Here is a 19,053-nt window from a genome sequence, read left to right on the forward strand (position 1 = left end):
TGCATAATATTTTCCTAAGGTGGTTAGGGTTGCGTGGGTGGTACTTACCGGTTACCAGTAGTTACTGGTTGTGTGCTAAAGTGATTTATAGGTTTAAGTTGAAAGTAATAAATATTTATATCCCTAACAAAAATAAACTATCCCGCAAGACCCGACCCACCCCCCCACCTAACCCCAACGAATGTCCATGAAATAAAAAAAGTCCCCAAAGTCCAAAAAACCCAACTCCCACCCCCCAAAAGTCTTTAAAAAAGGGGCAAGGGACAATCTCTCCTTCTCTAATGCCGGCGGCGGCGTACTTTTTGGGCCCGGTAGTCATGCTCCTTGCGGAGGTTCTTGAGCAGGATTCTCAGTTTCTTCTGCTCCTGCTCAAGGTAGGACATCCTGAGGGTTAGGCGGTGCACGCGTGCCTTGCACCTGCTGTGGGGGGGGGCAGCTGATTTTTTGGCTGCTTGGCAGTGGTGGGTGGCTGCGGTACCACGGCTCCGTACCGCTGGAGGCCTGCGCTGACTGGCTGACCCAGGGAGCAGGAGGAGGATGCAGCTGTCCCTGTGGATGTTGTAGTGGTCTGCGACTGCGTTTCCTCCTCCTCCTGGGCCACCAGCCGCCGATATTCGGCGACAGTCGCCTGCAGTTTCCGTTGCCGGGCCCGTCTTGCCATCTCCTTCCTTGACAGTTTGGAAGGAGCTTCTATATGAAGAAAGAAAAACATAGTCTGTAACCAATGCTCTTTAAGATTAACACAAAAAAATTCAGCAGAAAGTTGTGTCACAGTAGAACTAGCAACTTGCAAGCACAGTACATAACGTTTGTGGCCTGTATCTATCTAACCTCCCACTTCTTCAGCCTTGCTCTAATATTATTGGGAGTTTCAGGAATCAATTCTATGAGCACTATGGACTCAGTACATTAGAGTCGACTATGACAGTACACCAGTCTTATTGTTCTTCTTCTCTCTTGTTTAGCAAAATTGGTACGTAAACTTCTGGAAGCCGGCATAATGCCAGTGCAGTCAACTTGCACGCCATGATGACATAGGCTTGCGTTACAGCACCAGTCCAGTACATGCAGGTGGTGAAGCTCTTACTTTTCTATTACGGGTGGCACTGAGAATACTCTGTTACAAGGGCTACTGCTTAATTAATTTAACTTTCACCCTACTGTGCCAATGACTACTAGAAAAGGAAAATGAAGAAGATAAATAATATGATTATCTATCCCTTCTCAGGATATGTATTTGATTACATATGGTATGACTTTAGGTGCTTTGTCTTTTATTGAGTGAACACTGATAGGCCACACATGAATGACAGAGTTGTACTAAAATTATTAACAGAGGTAGTGACTGGCCACCGTAATCGCCGGATATATGCTGTGCTTGCAATACAAAGTACTGCTACTATTCATGGTAGTATTCGGAAAAATTACAACTTCTTTTCCTTGCCTATCCTACAGTGGAACAGACGTGCGGGTGCGGTGTTACATGCTCTTCAAAGTAACACTTAGTTCATCCAGTGACCGTCTACTCTCTCTACATACATAAGTACACATAAGTCAGATAGTACCATGATCCAGGCATCCATCCATTCAAAGTAAATGTCAATCATTCTTCTTAATGTCTCAAGTGGAAAAACCTTACTTTTTCTCACGGGAAAACAACATTTTCATTTTATTTTGGAAACCGCAAGCCATGCATCCGTGCTTGACTTGCATTTGAATTTCAACCAAAGGATATATTGCGCACACATATGGTTTCTGTTTCACCCACCCAGGCAGTCCTCTTTCCTTTCTCCTTCCACCCATCCTTGCTTCATCCTTCAACCGGCCATGCATCATATTCCCAGCCACCTCGGGCAGCATTCAAAAACACGTATCATTCTTTGCCAGTCATCATTACTTTTAACTCGCTAGTCCTTCCACACTTACTTACACCCTTCTTTCCCTTTTCGTTCATCCCATCCATTAAGTTCATCTCTGATCTGACTTGAATTCTCGAAAAAACTTTCACAGCTGAGTTGAAGTCAATTTAGAGGAGGCTACTACCTGGTTAATAAAAAGTTAGTTCTAAATTTGTAAGTCTTCTTAACAGTATAGTATACTTGTGCTGTACAATAAACACCCGTGCAGAGAGCACACTCTGCAGTCTGCTATCTCAATAAGTAAGGATTATAATAGCTTACCACTGTCCGCCACTACCGTGGCATCCCCCACAGCAGCTTCCGCTGGCTTTTGCACCGCCTCCGCCCCAGGAGTGCCCGCCTCCGCACTGGCCCCGGCACCGGTGGATGATTCTGCCGATGTTCCGCCTAGAAAATACATTTCAGATTCTTAGATGCCATATACACCACTCCCTGGTATTTTGGGAATGAAAAAATGTCACTACAACTACACAAACAAATGTCTAGTCAAAACTAAAAATTTCACTTTTTTTCAGGAAAGGGTGTTGCTTGTCTTGCTACAGTTTTTGGCACAACTGATGAATGCTTGCTTTTTAACATGCACCGTTTTTCTCATAACAGACAGAAGCTTCCCTTCTAAGAACAAGAGCAACATCAGATCATCATCACTAGGACGGAGGCAGCAACGATTCAGCACCACAAAGAAGATTTGAAGTTCCAACCGGGTGAGGGCTCACCCACAATTAATGTGTGAAATCACTAAGCACTTTTCCATTTTCAATCCACCGTTTATGTTGTATGATGAACTTGATTTTAATAAATGTTTTTACTTTTAATAAAGCTTTAAAACTTACATAGACTCTGTGGTTTTTAGTCATGAGTGAGTGAGCGAAAGGGTTTGCAATTTGAAAGCATGAGTCCGTGGCGCTGACAGTTCTGGACTCCGACTCCGTAGTCTTATGTCCTGGGTTGGATAATCATCATTGGGGATCAATAATCGATGAATTAGGGAGCTAAATGACTATGTCACACTAGCTAGTCATTAAGGAGATGGGGGTTCAAATTCTGTTATGACTGAGGTATGTGGAAAGTCTAACTGCACCTATTATAATTAATAAACAATGCACTATTTAGTGTCCATAGTTCTGTTTGTGCAGAATTGTCCCTGCAACAATAGTAGTATGGATTTTTCTCCTATCCAATCAAAAAGTAAACTAATATCTTATTCTTTCTTGGTGGTCATTGACAGTTTCTTGTCGGGAATTGTCAAAGCATAAACATTTAGAACACTTCAAAAGACATTATGGACAACCCAGAGGACTGCTCTCAGTGCATAGAGCTATTGATGAATAGAATGGGAGTTTCGTTTAACACCTTTTGCTAACTGTGCAAGCTTAGTTAGCTACACAGACAGACTAATAATAATAATCTAGTAGTACCTCAGGGAGTCATAGTAGAGGCAGGATAAGAATTTAGAAACAGTCTACAAGAAGATCAAAGACGATGTAGAAAAAATCGAATGAGCAACGTTAGTAAAAAATAGGTACTCTAAAAGGTATGGAAGTATAATTATTAATATTAACATGAAAACTTACTGGGACCAGCAGAGGAGCCCTCGCTGGACCGATCCTGGCCTTCCTGGTCCTCGTCCGCCGGCGCCGCTACCTCCTCCTCCTCTGTCCTCTTGCCCCTGGGGGGGAGCTGATGTACAACATGAAAGAAAGACCCAAACATTGATGATTGTTGTCAACCAAATCAAACATTTCAAAAGAACAATAACAAATTATTTCGGGGAAATAGCAAATAGACAACAATTGCACTACATTTATTGACCTATCTGGTGTGGTCTACTAGGATATTAGTTTTGCAGGATTTGCGGACCGTCGACCTGGAAAGTTATGTAACTCACTAAACCAACTACAAAAAGGTTTGACTAGGACTGACAGGCAGCACTCCGCAGCACGCGAAGTGACAGACAAAGTCCATCGTGATTGCAGACCAGTGAGAACACTAAAAAGTAAGTTTCCTACTACATAACCAGTCATTACTCAAACTATCAATCCACCACCGCTCTTATTAGTGGCAGGTGTACAAAGGAAGGACTGTACTTGAGTCTCTAGGGGCAGATTTACACATACCTTGCGGCTCTTTTGCTCCGTCGTTGCGTGACTATTGTGATGCAGCGGCAGCGCAAAAGAGGCGCTATGGTGCGGGGTATATTAACAACGTGACGCATCTGGGAGATGCATCACGTTGTAAAGCCCTGCGCCTTCAGGGGGCGTTCCAGCGCACGGGGGTGTTCCAGGCGCAGGAACGCATCCTAAAAGTGGCTGAGTGAAATCTATAAGATTTCACTCAGTCACTTTTAGGCCAATGCTGCGTCACTCTAAACCCTGCGGCTGCCTGAAGCAGACGTTCGGCTTGACGCAGCATTGGGGAGATAGGGCACCCAAGAGCATTGCTGGAGCTGCGTCGTGATTGCGACGCAACTCCAGCAATGCGCTGACTTTAGGGCACAGATGCGTGACGCTTCTGTGTCATTTTTGCCCCATGGTGCGCTGCATTGTAATTGCGGCGCACCATGGGTGGTGGAGGCGTGGCGCACAATTACTGGTGCATCCCTGCTAATTTGACAGCGGATCTGCGCTGAAACCGAGACGGGACAGAAGCTGATTGCACTTCGCCCAACCCGCCGCTGCTTCCATCCTGAAGCAAGCTTCCGGCCGGATTCACTCCGAGCCTGCAACCTGCTGCCGCTTCGAATCAGAAGCAAGTAAAAGAAGACCTCCTATCTCCTTCCTCGCTTCTGGCTACCACAGATGTAGCTAGACAGTCCCCAGCGACCACGAGGACCTAACTGAAGGAAACCTCGGAAAACAAAATAACAGAGAATCGCCCACCGGCATATACTACACCTGTGTAGCACTTGATGTTGCTCACCGGTTGAGATCTCTCCCATTGATAATAAGAGATAACCCAACTATAGGCGACTAGCAGTAGCGCCAGGCTTTAATTTACTGCAGGCACTAACTGTATAAATAACTGTCCTGATGATGATCCCATTGTATTATGAGCCCTTAGGGATCGAAACGTCGACGCAATTTGCAGTGTAGCATATTAATTGACATGTTTATTCTAAACTGTTGACACTGCAGGGTGAATTTGTTGAAACTGTATTTATTGTACCTACAAGTCACCTTTCGGCTCAAAAATTTCCTTCTTGCCTGAAAACCCTTTTTCCTTGTTTTATCTCTTTCTTTCTGTTTTATCTCTTCTAAACTTTCCGGGATAGGTACAGGACTGTACCCTATCTTGCAACTATGTCTGGCCTCTCCATGGGCCAACATTACACTACGTCATTCTTTGAATAAACTTACGTCCGGCTGGACGTTTTTCAAAAATATAGCACTGATTGTAGTCTATATCATTATCTATTTGTGATATTGTGATTCCTTAGGACCCCTGTTCTTTAAAACACATCAGGGGGCGTTCCAGCGCACGGGGGTGTTCCAGGCGCAGGAACGCATCCTAAAAGTGGCTGAGTGAAATCTATAAGATTTCACTCAGTCACTTTTAGGCCAATGCTGCGTCACTCTAAACCCTGCGGCTGCCTGAAGCAGACGTTCGGCTTGACGCAGCATTGGGGAGATAGGGCACCCAAGAGCATTGCTGGAGCTGCGTCGTGATTGCGACGCAACTCCAGCAATGCGCTGACTTTAGGGCACAGATGCGTGACGCTTCTGTGTCATTTTTGCCCCATGGTGCGCTGCATTGTAATTGCGGCGCACCATGGGTGGTGGAGGCGTGGCGCACAATCACTGGTGCATCCCTGCTAATTTGCAGGGATGCGCCAGTAATTGTAAATCTGCCCCTTGGTGTCTAGCATTACGCAGTTCTGTAAAGTACACTCCTACATAATTACTCAGGCCAATGAAATGAACACAAAAAATCGAAAACAAATAAGCATAGTAGCACCGCCACTGAGCAGGAGAGCAGTGCACCTGAAATGCAATCAAAGAACATTTTGAAACATAATTTACCTACAATGTAATCTGCAGCATTATTTCTCTTCGGAAACAAAAACATTTTTGCAATATGATAACACATAGAGCAGGAGAAAACAGAGTAGTGATTAAATAGCTACTACTACTCACCAAGCCCGGGGATCTCGACGCCTAGCAGGTCAAACAGGTCACGTTCACGGTCCAGGAGGTCGGACCACCGGTGCGTGGCCTGGTTGTAGGTGCGCCGGACCCGAGAGTGTTGATACATGGCCCGGCACACCTTCTCCCACCACTTCCGACGCTCCCGGAGCCCATACCTGCCAGCGATCCTGCCGCCTGCCGCAATGGTCTTGGGGAGGCGGCGCTGGACATAAAAAACCAGTGCGGCCACCTCCTCCGTGCTAAAGATCTCCCGAACTGTGACGTTCTCCCCCGCAATTGCCCGCATGGGAGCCGGGTACAGGGTTCCCCTTATCCTTCCCGGCTCCCTTTGCCATGGTCCTGAACAGCAAGAAGAAAAAAAAAGAAAGAATTTGGGAAAAAGTAAAGTAACATTTTTTTTTTAAAGTAGCTTTAAAAGTAACGAAAAGTTGAAAAAACACAAAATATAGATCTAGAAAAAAAGAGGGATAGATATAGAGTAGAAAAGATAAAAAAAGTCCAAAGAACCAAAGGATTGCACAGATTATAGGAGGATTAGAAAGCATGCACAGAACCATAGCAATTAATGAAAAACAAGATGGCCGCGCCCATTGAGGACCGCGTGGGTAAGTTTCCGCAATATTTCCCTTGCGAGCACGTGAAAACACTAGCGAATACGTAATCGCCCGTCGCATACGACGCGAGCATACAACTAGCGGCTGGAAACGGAAACACGTCACGCAAACCAGATGGCCACGCCCATACACGACCCCATGGGCAACCTCGGGGTCGGTGCGCTGCAAGCGGTCCACGAATAAGCAAAAAACTGCACAAACACGCAATAAAAAGAAATCCACAAATTCGCACCAATTCACGGATTGCAAGTTCGATTTCGCACAAATTCGCGCCCCGCAGAAAAACTAATTTTGGAAAACTGAAAGCACTTAGCAGGTGCAAAAGTTCAAGCTAATTTGTAACCATTCCCTGTAGTGCTCCCTGAGGGGCCCCTCCAGAGTTCAGTTGCCTACTTGCAACTATTCTCTGACCCTCAAAGCAGGGTCAGAGAATAGTTACAAGTATGGCACAATGCTCCTGTAAAAAAAATGTAACTGCAACAGGAAGCACGTACAGCTAAGGATGCAGGTGCCAGACTTGAAGCTCAAATTCAGTGACACATTAACCAGCCCCAAATTAATTCTTCTCAATTGAGGCTGGGCAGGTGTGCTTTCCCCCCATATTCTACAGTGGTGAACCAGAGGGTGCTGTGATGAACCAGAGGGTGGCAGTGCTGAACCATAGGGTGGCAGGGATGAACCAGAGGGTGGCAGGGATGAACCAGAGGGTGGCAGGGATAAACCAGAGGGTGTCAGGGGCAATGTTCCCTCTAATTTTTTTCCTCTCTGTGCGGCAGTGTAAGGTCTCTGTGCGCTGCAACCAAGACTATGTGCGCCAGGAACCAGACCACGCGTGGGGGTGCAGCCCCAAATATCACTCCAAACTTTTGCTTATAAAAGTGAAAAGACAGTGCATCACACACACACATGCAGCACCACATGAATGGTCTTAAAGCAGGTTTTCAATTTAGATACACATGCCAAGACATGAATTGGTTACACAGGCAAGTACACTTCGGGTTCAGAAAAGCATAGGACTCCAATAGTGGTACCGTAATATGATTTTACTAAAAATCCTCAACTCGAGCACTGTTCATAGGGTGGGGAAATGTTAGGAGCCTATACAAGATCGCATATATACACAATTACAGAACATATTTATATGTGCAAGCTACGGAGTAATGTGTGGATATTCCGTCAGAGATAGTTTGTGAAATGTGTGACATCCAGGAAAACATGTAGTGTGGAAGAGGGCCATTCACACAAGTTAAGTGCCATCCGACATCCTACACTGGTATAAAATAAATGAAATATATATGAGAGAGGGTCTATGGAGAGATGATGGGCACTCTTGGAAAATGGCAGTGGGTGAACTTGTGGAAAAGAGGACTATGAGAGGAGGGCACCAAAAAAGAATCTTGTATTGGGCGCCACCCGCGAAAGCTGGTCATGTGCAGCTGTGTCAACCTCTCAAAGTTAATTTTTGTGAAAAGATGGAATCTTCTTGCTGTAGACTGCAGCGTTCATCGTCATTTGGCAACTTCAACAATTGCCAAATACTGCGGGAAACAGTGTTTAATTTGAAAAACAAAAAGTGCCGGGGCTCAAAGCTTAGCTCAGAAGATGTGCATTGTTTTCTGTCTGTGTTTCTGGATGAAAGTTTGTTGAGGAAAAATATGTAATGGTCCTCAGAAATTAGTGCTGCTGGGCGTGGGATCACTGGATTCACTTGAAGATGACTAGTACAAAGCAATTGGGCCAGGCTGTGGTTCAATTTATAGCAGGACCACACCCGAAGCTGACAAGTTTTGGATAATTTGTGTCAAAACCGTACGGCTACGACGGTATTCTTGAATGTTTCATGTTCAAAAAAATATTACTATCAATAAATATCACTCAGTTCCATGAAATATCGTTTATTTGCCATTGAAGCACTTTAATATGATGAAAAATCCATGTTTTTCTATTTTCTAGTCTACCATTTTCCTCACATTTGTTACCCGAGTTACATCTTTTGTGGCTCGGCTCGTGATCTGGCTCTTAGAGCCATGCCAGACCAAGGTTCAGCTCTCCCCAAGGCTGTCCGTGTCCCCTAAGAAATGTAGTCTCTTCTATGCCCTTTGATGCTGCAGCACCTGCCGCACCTCAGCCAGTAGCTACAAAGCGACATGTTCTAGGTCTGTACTAAAATCCTAAAATAACAAGGATTTGCAATGCAACAGGTCTCGCATTTGCAGGAGTTTGAGCTATTGGCATTGTAAACGGCAATGCCTTTTTTTAAGTGTTTTGAAAACCTGCAAGCGGTGCATAAACACGCACTTTGTAGTTATAGTCCTTGCTTACGAAAAGCAAGGCTGGCAGTAAAAGCAGAGCAGTTACTGCCAGCCTTGCTCCTGGTACACAAGGACTATAAGTAAAAAGTGTGTGTTTACGCACCGCTTGCAGGTTTTCAAAACACTTAAATAAAAGGCATTGTCATTTACAATGCCAACAGCCCAAACTCTCGCAAACGTGACACCTATTGCATTGCAAATAGTTGTTTATTTTCCATTGTACATAGTGGGCAGGTCCTGGCTCACTTAGAGCAGAAGCTTCTATTCACTGTCACGAAGAACTCGAGGCACAAGAGCCGCATGTGTGATATTTGTGGGCTGTGGACGAAAAGCTAATGTGTGAGGAGGAAGCTCTCTATCTCAAAGTTACAGAAATCACTACAGACCACTGGAATAAGACTGTGCCCTTGGACGCGAGATGTGCATTTTATGTGGCAGGTTGAGTTTGTGACGCTTTCTATGGAATTTGATAAAGTCCATCATTAATAAATGAATGTCTCCAGTCAATGTCTTCATGCGGGGTAGGCCAACATTATATTTCCTTAAGCCGGCATCTACTAAAGAGACTGCACAGTATTACAAGGAGCTCCCACGCCTGTCAGTCAGCTGTCTTTAGTTCATGATAGGGCTATAAGTCTTCATTTCCAAGTGTCCTCATAAAGGGAATTAGGTATAAATGTGGGATTTTTCAGGCATGATTTACGCTGGCAGCATAAGTTAAAAATTATCAGGCCCATTTTTGTTGCATAAGATAGGTGCCCAAAAGCACCCCCCCCCTGGACGAAAGCCAATAAAAAAGTACCCTAGCTTCAGAGTCGGCAGCTCTGGCCCTTAAGGCACAACATTTGTACAAAAACAGAGCTATTACCTCCAATTCAATCAATATACCATTGCAGCATAGTGCTGTATCTATATTGCTCCAAGTACAATCATTTTGTTCAAGTTGAGAAATTTAGCTCAAACTCTCAATACTACAACTATGTAGAAGGATGCAAAATTAGAACCCACCAATCCGTATCCCTGTATCAACATGTATACTGCAAACAATTATTCTGTACGGACCAGAGAGAGTACCGGAAAGTAGGTACTCTCATTAGAAAAGAACACCATCTAATATCAAGCCTTAATGCGGTAATTTAAATAAATCATTTTTTTTTATTCCAGATCGAAAACAAAGAAATAAAGCTAGATGATGACAGCCTTCAATCCCAAACTTGTTTTCAGTTTATGGTTACACCCAATCATTATTTGCGGACCAGAGAGGAAACTGTTAAAGTATCAGTTTCATGCAATCTCCAATATCAAGCCTGGGTGTTGTCCGTTCTTTATCAAACTAACGTTGATTGCGGACCAATGAGAGCATACTAATTCCGATTGGCTGGTTTCCCTCTAATCCCGGTTCACATATTTCAATAGAGAAGAGCTACGTGAGGGTTGATACTCAGGAGCTGCACCTTCTCACACAGAGGTTTGATGCCCGATCTTAGCTGCAAATCGCACGGATAAGCAAGCGCTGGTTTTGTGCCAACACATTCTTTGCCTGCTAGAACCTTTTGATGTGTCTTTTAAATATGAATTAATGGAAAGTCAATTGAAATGCAAAGTAGTTTTTGATAACATATTATAATAAAAGTTGTCAAGACCCTTTGTCAGGCATGCCTGGTCTTCTAGGTACAACCTGGCATCCGCTGCATAATCAGCAGGTTTTCACAAAAAATAGTTTCTAGTTACAGATCAAAAGATATTAAAACCACATCAACGTGTTTCCGCACAATGGAAGGTCCTTCATTTAACTGAATCACAAGATGTTTAACCGACGCCGAGTCTTGAACCTGGTTCCCAGTTATAAAGTCGGCCGCCCTAGCCGTTAAGCCACATCCTATCCCTTCTCTCCTTTATCCTCAGTGGCAATGAGGAGTGGGCGGGGCAGGGTCTCGGCATCGGCTCTCTAGATGCAGTATTTGGCGCTACATACAAACGAATCTTTTTCCTGTAAATCATAATGCCATCACCAAAATAAATGTGTTTGCATGGTAAAGGTACGCAACTATGGAGGTGACTCAGTGCTGGAGGTGTGTGGAATTTCCCAAAGTTCTCAGGGGACTCAGAAATTAAAGGTTCTTTCCATGAGTTGAACGCCTTTTTTGCCTCTGACACCATATGCGAGGCTTCTCCCCTTCGGCAACTGTTTTTTCTAGTGAAATCATGAACGGACTCGCTTTTTGCACATTTGCCCTTTCCTGGTGCAGATGTATTCACCAATAACCCCGCATTCCCTGAGTTCAATTCCATCTGTGTTTCGACCTCAGCATTTTAACAACACTTTTACAGTCGTGCACTTGCTTGTCAAAAGTAGTGCTTCTCTGTGATTTCTTGTGAATGGGTCTGCGTTGGTTGTGATACTACTGACCGTTCCTGCACGTGGTAGAAGTGACAGCTCATCAGGATAGTGTGAAAACTCTCAGAAGGAGCCCAGCAACCAGCAGCTCTTGTGAAAAGTCTTTCTCCTTCAGTGTGAACCGGCCTCTCCCGACGCCCACTATGGAGGCGAGGCGCTTAGCAGCAGTCTCTATGACAATGGTGAGGCGCAGTCTAGCAGTCTAGCAGACGCCAGTAAAGGGCTGGATATTCTGGTGTTCGAAGCTCTGGCGTCCCTGCTCTCTGCAGCTTTGAAGTTACTCCTGATCAGCTATATTCCAGTTTTTGACAGTTGTCATCTCTTTTGGTGTTCGCAATACTTCCGGTCTGTTGTGCCGAGCGACCTCCTGGAGATGTCTCAGCGTCGAATTCCTCTGCAGTGTCTCTGAATTGATTGCACTCCAGCTGTCTCGCTCCAGAGGGAGACTGTACAATTAAGAAAAGAAAAGCGTCTCCAACACAGCGTGTGCTAAAGCATCATCCCACACGTCACGTAGTGTTGGAGACACTGTTATTCCTTTCTTAATAGCGTAAGTTACGGGGCTGATTGTAAACCCTTTGAAGTAGCATTCATGTTAATTGGTGCGCACAAGGGCGCCGAAATTAACATGAACTGAAGGATTACATGTCCTTGTGTGCGCGCTAAATTCACCGCACTGCGCGCTTGGGGTGAAGTCCGTGCGCGCGCGCCCACCCGCGCGGCTTATTGGGAACAGTGGTCAGGGGTGAGTGCTGAACCAGAGGGTGGCAGCAGGGGTGAACCAGAGGGTGCTGTGATGGACCAGAGGGTGGCAGTGGTGAGTGCTGAAACTGAGGGTGGCAGGGGTGAACCAGAGGGTGTCAGTGCTGAACCCGAGGGTGGCAGGGGTGAACCAGAGGGTGGCAGTTGTGAACCAGAGGGTGTCAGTGGTGAACCAGATGTTGGCAGTGATGAACCAGAGGGTGGCACTGGTTAACCAGAGGGTGCTGTGATGAACCATAGGGTGGCAGTGATGAACCAGATGGGGACAGTGATGAACCAGAGGGTGGCACTGGTGAACCACAGGGTGCTGTGATGAACCAGAGGGTGGCAGGGATGAACCAGAGGGTGGCAGGGATGAACCAGAGGGTGGCACTGGTGAACCAGAGGGTGCTGTGATGAACCAGAGGGTGGCAGTGGTGAGTGCTGAACCTGAAGGTGTGGCAGGGGTGAACCAGAGGGTGGCAGGGGTGACCCAGAGGGTGTCAATGGTGAACCAGAGGGTGGCAGTGATGAACCAGAGGGTGGCACTGGTGAACCAGAGGGTGCTGTGATGAACCAGAGGGTGGCAGTGATGAACAAGAGGGGGACAGTGATGATCTAGAGAGTGGCACTGGTGATCCAGAGGGTGCTGTGATGAACCAGAGGGTGGCAGTGGTGAGTGTTGAACCTGAGGGTGGAAGTAGTGAACCAGAGGGTGTCAGTGCTGAATCTGAGGGTGGCAGGGGGGAACCAGAGGGTGGCAGGGGTGAACCAGAGGGTGTCAGTGGTGAACCTGAGGGTGGCAGTGATGATCCAGAGGGTGGCAGTGGCAAACCAGAGGGTGGCAGTGATGAACCAGAGGGTGGCAGTGGTGAACAAGAGGGTGCTGTGATGAACCAGAGGGTGTCAGTGGTGAGTGCTGAACCAGAGGGTGGCAGCATGGGTGAACCAGAGGGTGCTGTGATGAACCAGAGGGTGGCAGTGGTGAGTGCTGAACCTGAGGGTGGCAGGGGTGAACCAGAGGGTATCAGTGGTGAACCAGAGGGTGGCACTGGTGAACCAGAGGGTGCTGTGATGAACCACAGGGTGGCATTAATGAACCAGATGGTGGCAGTGATGATCCTGAGGATGGCTGTGGCGAACCAGAGGGTGGCAGAAATGAACCAGAGGGTGGCAGTGATGAACCAGAGGGTGTCAGTGGTGAACCAGAGGGTGGCAGGGATGAACCAGAGGGTGTCAGTGGTGAGTGCTGAACCAGAGGGTGGCAGCAGGGGTGAACCAGAGGGTGCTGTGATGAACCAGAGGGTGGCAGTGGTGAACCGGAGGGTGGCAGTGGTGAACCAGTGGGTGGCACTGGTGAACCAGAGGGTGCTGTGATGAACCACAGGGTGGCATTAATGAACCAGATGGCGGCAGTGATGATCCTGAGGGTGGCTGTGGCGAACCAGAGGGTGGCAGAAATGAACCAGAGGGTGGCAGTGATGAACCAGAGGGTGTCAGTGGTGAACCAGAGGGTGGCAGGGATGAACCAGAGGGTGTCAGTGGTGAGTGCTGAACCAGAGGGTGGCAGCAGGGGTGAACCAGAGGGTGCTGTGATGAATCAGAGGGTGGCAGTGGTGAGTGCTGAACCTGAGGGTGGTAGGGGTGAGCCTGAGGGTGTTAGTAGTGAACCAGAGGGTGGCAGTAATGAACCAGAGGATGGCACTTGTGAACCAGAGGGTGCTGTGATAAACCAGATGGGGACAGTAATGATCCAGAGGGTGGCACTGGTGAACCAGAGGGTGCTGTGATGAACCAGAGGATGGCAGGGATGAAACAGAGGGTGGCAGTGGTGAGTGCTGAACCTGAGGGTGACAGGGGTGAACCAGAGGGTGTCAGTGCTGAACCTGAGGGTGGCAGGGTGAACCAGAGGGTGGCAGGGGTGAACCAAAGGGTGTCAGTGGTGAACCAGAGGGTGGCAGTGATGAACCAGAGGGTGGCACTGGTGAACCAGAGGGTGCTGTGATGAACCAGAGTGTGGCAGGGATGAACCAGAGTGTGGCAGGGATGAACCAGAGGGTGGCAGTGGTGAACCAGAGGGTGGCACTGGTGAACCAGAGGGTGGCAGTGGTGAACCAGAGGGTGCTGAGATGAACCAGGGGGTGTCAGTGGTGAGAGCTGAACCAGAGGGTGGCAGTAGGGGTGAACCAGAGGGTGCTGTGATGAACCAGAGGGTGGCAGTGGTGAGTGCTGAACCTGAGGGTGGCAGTGATGAACCAGAGGGTGGCAGTGGTGAACCAGAGGGTGGCAGTGATGAACCAGAGGGTGGCACTGGTGAACCAGAGGGTGCTGTGAGGAACCAAGGGTGGCATTAATGAACCAGAGGGTGGCATTAATGAACCAGAGGGTGACAGTGATGATCCTGAGGGTGGCAGTGGTGAACCAGAGGGTGGCAGTAATGAACCAGAGGGTGGCAGTGATGAACCAGAGGGTGTCAGTGGTGAACCAGAGGGTGCTGTGCCCATACACGACCGCATGGGTAACTTCGCCATGCAAGCGGCTCACGAACACGCATAAAGCCCCGCGAACATGCAAAAAACCCAGCGAACACGCAAAAAACCAAAAATTCGCAATATCGCACGAATTCGCGAAATATGCGGATCGCGGATTCACTTTCGCATGATTTGGGAACCGCGATTTTGCAGATTTCGCCCATGCTTACAAAAAGGAGCCTCTCCCCCATCCTTTGTGCCTAGTGGGCGGATCACTGATTGGGTATTACTCTCCTGGGTAGCAATAGCAATGGAAAGGGGATAAGCTCCCCTTTCCATCTATACCTGTTTCAAAAGAATCAGTGCTCAGGGGACTAAGATATGCCAGGACGACTGATTCAGTGAATGTAAAATGAGCCGATCCGTTTGTTTTACTTTCACTTTCCTGTAAAGATATCAGCACCACAATGAATCAACCAATAAGGGGTTTATATAGCGTACCACTCACCTGTGAGGGTCTCACGGCACTGGGGGGGCTGCTCTGTATCAGTCGAAGAGCCTGGTTTTGAGGTCCTTCCTGAACGTGTGCAGGGTCGGGGAGCGTCTGATGTTCACCTGGAGCTCATTCTAGGTTTTGGCTGCAATGTACGAGAAGGCTCTCCAGCTGGTTCTGTTTCTGCGGATGCGGGGGACCTCTGCCAGGGCAAGGTCAGTGGAGCGGAGGTTCCTGTTGGCTATGTTGAAGGAAACTCTCTTGTTAAGGTATTTGGGTCCGATGTTTTTGAGGGATTTGTAGGCGTGGGTGAGGAGCTTGAAGGTGACCCTCTTCTCGATGGGGAGCCAGTGGAGGCCTCATAGGTGTTGGGTCATGTACTTGTGACGCGGTGACCCTAGGATGAGTCTGGATGGTTTGGAGTTTGTGTAGAAGAGTTTGGTTGATACCAGCGTAGAGGGTGTTGCCGTAGTCCAGTCTGCTGGATATGAATGTGTGGGTGACGGTCCTTCTGCAGTCGGGAGATGGATCCATTTGAAGGTCTTGCAGAGGATGCGAAGGCAGTTGAAACTAGTGGAGGCGACGGCGTTGATCTGGCGGTTCATGGAGAAGGAGGAGTCAAGGATGATGCTGAGGTTTCCTGCGGGGTCTGTAGGGGTGGGTGGGTTCCCGAAGGCGGAGGTCCACCAGGTATTGTCCCAGGCGGAGGTTCAGGGTCCAAGGATGAGCACCTCGGTCTTCTGTGAGTTGAGCTTCAGGCAGCTGTCTCTCATCCATGCTGCCACGTTCTTCATTACTTCCTGGAAGCAGAGTATTGCGTCTTCTGGGTTCTTTGTGTGTGAGAGGATGAGCTGGGTGTCATCAGTGTATGATATGATGCTGAGCCTGTGCTGTCAGACGATGGAGGCGAGGGGGGCCATGTAAATGTTGAAGAGTATGGGGCTGAGTGATGATCCCTGAGGTACTCTGCAGTTGATTTCAGTGGGTTTGGAGAGGAAGGGAGGGAGTCAAATCCTTTGGGTTCTGCCGGAGAGGAAGGATTGGATCCAGTTGAGGGTGGCTCCTTGTATACCCGCATAGTGAAGTCTGGTCGTGAGCGTGCTATGTGAGACGGTGTCAAAGGCTGCGGAGAGGTCTAGTAGGATGAGGGCCGCAGTGTGTCCCTGGTCCAGTAGCATGTGGATGTCATCAGTGGCGCCAAGGAGGGCAATCTTGGTGCTGTGGTTGCTGTGGAATCCAGACTGGGAGGTGTCCAGGATGAAGTTCTCTTCAATGAAGGCGGTCAGCTGGGCGTTTACAGTCTCTCAGTGACTTTGGCAGCAAAAGGTAGTTTTTCATGTCCATTGGATCGATCGTTGGCTTCTTGAGGAGGAGTTTCACTTCCACCCGTTTCCAGTCATCTGGGCAGATGCCTGATCTGAGGGAGGTGTAACTGGTGCGTCCTAGTTTGGGTGCAATGACAGTGGTGGCCCTGTGGAAAATGTGCAGTGGGCAGGGGTCAGTTGGAGCTCCTGAGTGAGTTTTCTCCATGATCGCGGTGATGAGTTTGATGGTAGCCGGATCCCAGGCCATGATGGTAGGCTCATCAGCGGCAGTAGCTGGGGGTGGTGTTTGTTGTTGGTTCATGGAAGTGGTCATAGAGGGACTTGATCTTCAGATGGAAGTAGGAGCTGAGTTTGTCGCAGAGTTATGTGACATCCATGGCTTCGCAGGTGGGTTTTGTGAACTGCTGTATGACATTGAGCAGCTCCTTGGCTTTGGTCGCATAAGTCTGGACTTTGTCTCTTATGAAGGTCCATTTGGTGTCTCTTATGCGCTGGTGGTATTCCTTTAGGGCGCTCGTGTGGTTGTTACATGCTTCTGTCGTTTTCAGGTTTCGCCAGGGTTTCTCTAGGTGTCAGCAGGAGCGTATGGCTTCTTGAAGTTCTGTGGTGAACCAGAGGGCATAGTTTGGTCAGGGCGTAGGGGTGCGAGCTTGTTGGCGCAGCAGGAGGCCCAGCGGTGCAATTCCCTTGCTGCGGCATTGGTGTCAGTCGTGGCACTGGGGGGGTTTTAACGTAGGGTGGTGTTGAGGTCCTCCTCTGTGACTTTGCTCCAGTTCCATCATGGAGGGCATAGGGCGGGTTTGGGTATGGTGATGGTATTGAAGGTAAAATGGATGCAGTGGTAGTCAGTCCAGGGGGGCTGGGTAGTGTGGCTGAAAAGGATATTTGTTCCTACCGCGAAGATGGGGCCAAGGGTGTGCCCCGCTGTGTGTGTGGCCATGTTGACAAGCTGCTTCAGTCATAGTTTGCTAAGGTTGTCGAGGAGAGTGGTGGAGTCGAGGTCGTTGCCGTTGTTGAGGTGGAAGTTCAGGTCCCTAAGTAAAATGTAGTCCATAGAGGTGATGGTGTGGGGTCAGCGAGCTCGGCGATGGTAGATGCGGGATGGGGTGAGGTCCTGGTGACGTGTAAATGAGGGTGCCGCGTAGCATGGTCCTGGGGCTTGTCTGGATCCGGGAATGGAGGTATTCTGTGTTGGAGTGGGTGTCACTCGTGCTGTATGTGGAGATGCGGGGGGTCTTGTTTGCTATGGCGAGTCCCCCTCCTTTGCCTTGTGGATGATCTTTTCTCTGGATCTTGTATCCGTCGGGGATGGCAGTGGCGATGTCGGGCTGGAGGTGGCGTTTGTCCAGGTGTCCGTGAAGAAGGTGACGTCAGGTGAGAGGCTGTCGATAAGGTCCCAGATCTCTAGAGTGTGTCGGTGCAAGGTGCACTTTTTGAGAAGGATGCAAGTCAGGGTTTTAGTGGGCATGCATCAGGTGTGCATTTGGCGGTCATGAGAGCTTTATCGATGGTGAAGGATTTGCGGCAGGGTCTGCATGAGGTCTGCCCATGGGTGCTGTTTGGTGAGGCTCTTGCGCAGTCAGCGTGTCTTCTGGGGCTGAGTGCCTCGAGGGTGGTTGAGTCATAGCGGTGGCACCTCGGAGAACCAGGGTTCCTGCCGCTGGTCGGGTTGCGAACGGGTGAAGATGGGTTTGGCTTAGGCTCGCCTTCGGCATGCCAGCGGTGCAACTGCGCATCGGTCACCATAATATAGGGGAGGGAGGGTCGTGCAGCTGGGAGCGGGCGAGTAGGGGAGGAGTCAGGGGTCAGCAGCAGCAGGAAAAACATAGGGGCCAAGAGGGAAAAACAATGGACCAGATGGACCAAGAGAAACAAATTAACAATATACAGCAGCGGCACAGATAAACTACAGTGGAAAAAACACACCACAATTATACCAGAAAGCAAAATACAGTCACCACTTGCAAAAATAAAACCAGACTCATGATAGTCTTGAACCCTGCAACGGAAGGGGACTGGCTACCAAGCAAAGCAGAGCACCACGGAGCTGCCCGGTAGAGTGTGATCCTTGGACCAAGGTCAGAGAACTCACCACCAGAGGGGCCTTTAAATACCTACTTAGTGCAGGCCAATGGCCAACACAAGTACTATGGAGATAGTACAGGCCAATAAAAGGTTATTTTTGATTCTTAGATGCAGTATCAATTATTTTAAAGTGATGTAATGATATACTTTATGACCTATGAACCTATCATCAGCAATGTATTTTAATTCAGTTTTGTATATTTAAAGTGATGTGCTTTTGTTTTAAAATTTTTGCTAATTCCCTTCAGCAAACTATTTTATTTGGATTTTATATTTCAAATGTATTGTTGATTTTGTACTTTAATGCATACCTGTGGTTTGCAAATAAAGGCAAGATCATAAACAAAATATACCACACACCACAATATGAACTGACTCATGAGCTCACTAAACTGGTATTAATATTCAGTTCAATGGTGCTTATTTAAGCGACCAAGTAATCGTGACTGTGTCTGCCTCTATGGTGTTTTCTGTACACTGATCTGTGCAGTAGGCCCTCAACCCACTGGCCTATATTAAAGTTATGATCAGAATCCCAACTCTTGCATCG

At 47.9% G+C, this 19,053-nt stretch overlaps 1 protein-coding gene across 1 annotated transcript in view; it reads left to right on the top strand.

The window, feature by feature from the left end:
* Positions 1-19,053, top strand: part of RGS11 (regulator of G protein signaling 11) — a 1,486,254-nt gene that overhangs the window by 641,229 nt on the left and 825,972 nt on the right. The window lies entirely within an intron of this gene.

Source organism: Lissotriton vulgaris, chromosome 10 (genome assembly GCF_964263255.1).
Source record: "Lissotriton vulgaris chromosome 10, aLisVul1.2, whole genome shotgun sequence".
NCBI lineage: Eukaryota > Metazoa > Chordata > Amphibia > Caudata > Salamandridae > Lissotriton > Lissotriton vulgaris.